Source organism: Schistosoma haematobium, chromosome 3 (genome assembly GCF_000699445.3).
Source record: "Schistosoma haematobium chromosome 3, whole genome shotgun sequence".
Taxonomy (NCBI): Eukaryota; Metazoa; Platyhelminthes; class Trematoda; order Strigeidida; family Schistosomatidae; genus Schistosoma; species Schistosoma haematobium.
This window is the reverse complement of record NC_067198.1, coordinates 22,542,015-22,548,148: the sequence shown is the minus strand read 5'-3', so window position 1 is coordinate 22,548,148 and position 6,134 is coordinate 22,542,015.

The window sequence follows — 6,134 nt, the reverse complement described above, 5'->3', positions numbered from 1 at the left end:
ATCCAATCTAATCCCAATAGATCTAAATCGTGTCGATTTGTTAGATAACAAACATCTGTAAATTTACTTCCCATAAGTTGAACATTGCATAGAACCTCTCCTGTCAACTTTACTATGTCTCCTGACGCATTTCGGGCGACATGTTCCGTCGGTCGGATGGATGGGCATCCTAACTTGTGCCATGTGTTCTTTGAAATCAACGTGACATCAGAAGCAGTGTCCAACTGAAGTCGTATAAGTTTTTCATTTACTAATAAATTTACAAATTTCCGCCTACTTTTAAATCCAACTTTAAAGGTTGCAAACGTGGTTTTAATTTGACTGTTTGATCGTTGCTTTGAATTTTCACTACGATGTTTAGTCTTGCGTTTATTTAACGAACAATGACCTCCTTTGTGGCCAATGCGATGACATTTGCGGCATTTATGATTCTTAAACGGACAGAATTTTGCAAAATGCCATGCTCCGCAGAACCAGCATGGTGATGGGGGTTGGCAGGTTGTTTCATGCTTGTACAGTTTTGTTTCGATGATTTTACGGATCGGAGCGCATTAATTGAATCAGAACCGGAAGGTTTAACCTTCTGTTGCACCATCGCAGTGTCATGCTTGAGATTAAGTAACCGCTGACATTCGGTTGTGACCATTTGTAATGTCATATTTGGTTCTTGTTCAATGCGTGCCAACATTCTGGTACGGACATCTGCATCTTCTTCATTCTTTAGACCACATATGAAAATCAAGCATTTAAATTGGTCCGCTGTGATTTCGTTTATTTTGAAGCGTTCGCACTGTCGATTTACCTTCCCGGCATACGTGAGATAATCGTCCTCTGGAGATTTCGTTATTTGGAAGCATTTATAGCGAGTATTAAATAATGAGGACTGTTCATCGAAAATATCAGATAGAATCTGAACTGTGTCTTTGAATGATACCTCTCTTGAATTTTGCGGTAAGATAAAATTCACATATTTATTATATTCCTGTGTTCCCAGTCTTCTTAAAAGTAAGCGGACTTTCGCTGCGTCATCAAGATGCGAGCATTCAACGCGGAAAATATCTTCACAACGGTGAAACCACGAACTGAAAATGACATTAGCTTCGGGATCATACTGGAATTCAGAAATAGAATTTATGATGCTTTCATGCTTATCTGATTGACAAGCTGAGGACGACTGTAATGAGAACATTCGTGCCAACGCATCCAAAAGCTTCGTCTGATTTGCATCATTTTGTGCTTGCTGCATTTGAAGAATAGTTTTAAGGTCATCCAATGAAACAGGCATTTTGTACTAGATCAATCAATATAGGAAAGAAAAAACAAAATTCTCCGTCGCCAGTTGTTATGACCCTGAATTGCTTTTACCCCGTGATACTTGTTATGACTTCACCTTGATCTGTCTAGACTAAACTATGACCTTGACGCGCTAGGCTGAGTGGCTTAACCTTGAGTCTAATACGCGTGAGTTCGATCGGGGTAGAGAGAACTATTCTAAATCCTGATTGGTTGGCAGGCACGCAAGTGAAAGAAGACAAGACAGTTGGAACACTGAACTCTGGATTCTCTGAATTCGGATTACTACAAAAATGTACATGAATAAATAAGTGCATATCTTGACCACGACGTACGATAATTTGGAAAAATACAGTTATGCCCCGAAACAGGGAATTAGGGTAGAAAATATAGTGCAAAATATAATGTTTAAATTACAATATTTTTGGAACAAAAAAGGGTATGCTAGTGAATGATACATAGAACGAAAGCTCGTGTTATGTAGAATAAGATAGGGACAAAAATAAATATAAGTGTTTTACAGGTTTTGAATGAAATGCAATGACGTCCCAAGAAAATAGCTTTCGTAATTGTCTGGGCTTCTTAATTCCCCGTTCATAACCTTACGTTATTAGGAATTCTTGTTCAATTAACTGTAATATTGATCACATTTTATATACCTCTGTATGGTATAAAGTTTTGTAATGTTATCAGGTGGTTGAAGGTAGTTGACTGGAAACCTTGAACCTTAGTTTCATACTATGTAGTACTCATAATCAAGGTATACCTATATTATTATGGGAACTGATGGTCCCAGTGTGATTCAAACCCACTCAATCGAAACTTCTCAGATTATGAAGCTAGGTGACTGGTTCAAATCCTACGGAAAATATTGGTCCTCCCCCCAAAGATTAAGGGCGCACCTTGCTAACAAGTTCTAACCAATACAAAACTAGTTTCTATGGTATCCTAATAACAACCTCAAACCACCTGACATTTCAACATAATGTAAGTGATGTTGACTCACTCAGATATGTGGCCATATTGCAAATTGTTAAGTAAAAACCGATCAGCACTAAAAGAAAAAACAAACATGACATTTGTCACTAGTTGGTGATCAATAAATTGTAAGGTATTATCATATTTTTAGGTATCTAGATTTCATATTTACTAGCAGATAATGTTATACTCATTCGGATGATTGTTTCTAAATAAACAAAGAAAGCATGAGATGAGAACAATTAACGCTGGTTTGAACTTCTAGTTAATTGAAAATGTATATAATTATATTTATAGGCGAATTATTCTCCTTTGTTGTGAGAACATAGAAGTTATGACTCTCAGGGTTTATTCCTAAGGAATATATTCATTTAAATTTGATTGTATCCAGTTACCATTACAATAAGAATATCCGTACATAGTTACATACATGTTCATTGAGCTAAGTAATTCCATGAAGAGTGAAACGTATATTCTGACACTTTTAGAAAGACAGTAATATATAATGCATGTTGTCTTGTATCTTAATCCCGTACTGAGACTATATGTAACAACCCTATATCATGTATTCTAATTATGGAATAAGATAATTATTATCATCTCCATCCAAAGTAGATGTCACTAATGAGATTTTTTTTATTACCCCAATGTATCGTTTCATTGATTCATACATCTTAAAATTAATTATAAATAGTTAAGTCACAACAGCCAATAATTCCAAAATTGCACATGATTACATAATTATCATATGTGATATGAATGTTTGTTAACTGTTATATAGATCCATTGAAGTAATCACAATTGATTGATCACTGGGTGGTGATTAATGTCGTGTTTGTCAAGTCCTTCTTAGTGCAGGTCGAATGCTATCGACCAAGTTCCAATGTGGCTACCAGTCTAGGTGACTCGACATTGCGTGCACTGGGAGGAGATCGGTCGCGGCCCGGATAGCCCAGTGGTACCGTCTCTGACTGTGAAGCTGGGTGACACGGGATCGAATCCGTCAGGGAGCACCAGTTCTCTCAAGACTGCAGGTACAACTTGCTGACTAGTGCCAAGTATATATATATATATTATCAATATGGTGGTCTGTGGAGATTGGAGTGACTTTAATAATTGAATTCATGAGTCGATTTAAGCTAAACCACCACTTAAACCTGAAAGCACCGAACGGCCATTTCGTTCTAATACGGGACCCCTCAACATCACGCATCGACGATCTCTTGACCAATGAACTTCAGCCGTGTCTGTTGTGAGGCAGTTTCTGACTGAAGGCAATAGTGGACGGTTGCGCAATATCGCAGATTGGTTGAAGTTAGGCAATAATACCGTTTGATGTTGGTCAGCTTAGTGATTTAGAGGTTAAGCGTTCGCGGGCGGGACCGAAGGTCCCGGGTTCGAGTCTTGCGTACGGGGTCATGGATGCGCACTGATGTGAAGTCCCATACATGGACGAAGTGGCCAGTAAAAAACATTCTGTTTGCGAGATTTCGACTAAATGGTTTGGATGTAATTAAAACTAGTATCACATACGTAAGTATTGCACATAAATTATTTACGTGATCAACACATGAAATTTAAGTATAATAATTAATTAATACTGTTTTATTTTAAATGGTTTTGAACAATTAGGACAACCAGCTCCAATCTTTCATTTCACTGATTGACAGATCGATAATTTTATATGGTTAAGCTATGATCTAAATACTTTACTTTCCAAAAAGCAACCGATGTTACACCGGTTTTTGAACAAATTCACACATAAGAATTGCTTGATATCAAGAGATATTTGCTTTTTATTTATTTTATTTGTGTGCTTATAAATTACATCATATTACTGATAGTACCATAAAATGACTTTGATGACTTAGATATTCAATAAAATTTTCGTCGATAGAAAACTCGACAAACCTAAATAATAAAGAACTATATTTTTTACTATTGAGTCACATGATGAAGTAACTAAGAGTTTTGGCTTCTGAATTATGTTTTGTCAAGCATAATGACTCTCAGATCATTGAGAAATCGTCCACTCTGTAAAACATTATCAATCAAGGTATCGAAAGTAAAACAAGACTACGGAAATGTTTTACAGAAAACTGTACGTCTTGAAAGTAACTTTTGTCATGAGCGGACCTTAATGTTTTACAGATAACACGTCACCGCCAAGCTTTTATTTTATTTTAAAATGCTGCCAGTTTGTAATACAGTACAACTGTCTTCCAGTATTAATAATGATTATTATCTTATTCCCAAGACGATTGACTTCACAAGTCGTGGTTTTCAGTTGGAACTTATTGCATCATAAATTGACGGACGTTGAAAAGGCAAAACATCTAATTTCGACTTAATAACTTATTGAAATCGAATGCTTGATAAAATATGAAGCTCGTGAGTTTGAGTTGGCATACAGTTGTTAATATTTATCCGTCAGTAATATCAAACCATTATGAAACGTTTGTTTTATTCCTTCTTTTCTCCAATAGTTCTGTTAAGTCGGCTTTCAGAGAACTTCAACGGAGCCTCCAGGAGGCCCAAAAGGAGCCGAAGAGTCCTAGCCAATCACAACACGATGGAGCATTCTAGAATTCCAACGTGGCGTGCTACTATTGGTCAGTAGCATAATATGTCGCTAACGGATTGGCCGAAATATGATGTTGATTTAACAAACGTTAACATATATAAATACCCATGTTTTTCTGTACAAAAAACGAACCTTGGAGTAAAGTATTTTCTCTCATACTTTGCGTCTTCTCTCTGGCGTTTAAGTCGCTGTGTAGTTCTAGTTTGCGGGTTACCAGGATAACTTGGGAATCGGATATAGCGTTCAATCGACAAAACTTATCAAGTTCTTTAGCTGATTTCACTTTTACTGAAAATTTTATCTTAATTCTTTTTGAATGAATAGTCAAAGAGTGCCCTGGAATTATCTAAACTTGATCCTGACTCAAGTCGTACACTTAACCCAAAGATAGGCTCTATCCCTGCTATCAAGCCTTTTTACTAACCAACTGAAAAAACATTGAAACGTTGATATAATTTATTTATACTGTTAAATAAAAGTTTATCACAATTAAAACAAGAAATTACACAACCATAATATGAATAATAGGTGCTTACATATCATATTTTGTGTCTTCTTACCCATTTTATAATTTATGATTCAATTTAAACATTTATCTCAATTTAAAATCTTTGTTTATAGCTACACTAATCATTTTATCTTTTTATATCGTAGTCAGTTAATGAAAACTCTGAAATGAAAATGAATTCATTTTGGTTTCATAAATCTCGTTATCGTTGACCTTATTCAACTTTATCACATAGAGACTAAATGTATATAAAGGCTTTCGTTTTGATTTATTAAATCAACAACCGGAGACTGACACTGTCCAAATAATGATGTATTTGAACTTACCTTTTTATTTATCTATTAATGTACATAGTTATTAATATATAATAAGTTTTTGAATTCTATAAAAATGGGTATTCATGAAAAGATTATTCCTTATACAAAAGACCTATTCTAATTTTCACCAAGTCCTCTATTTCTTACCAACATAGTTTACCGTTATGCTCTTCTAATTCCAACGTATATTCTCATTTTTCAACAGTTCTTGTAATAGTTTAAACAGAAGCATTTCAAAACTGGTCAGTATTTGTATAAGAATTTATTCTACTATGTTTAACTCTATCTCCTGATCGAAGATGAAATCTGTGATATTGTTAACTCTAATCCAAGCACCACCAATCTAGACAACATTTATAGTAAAATATCAGTATCCTTAAATGTTCAAACAGTTCGTCCCTGTTAATTTGTAATATTTGACTTAATTTTTTTTTGTAAAACACTCACTATTTCC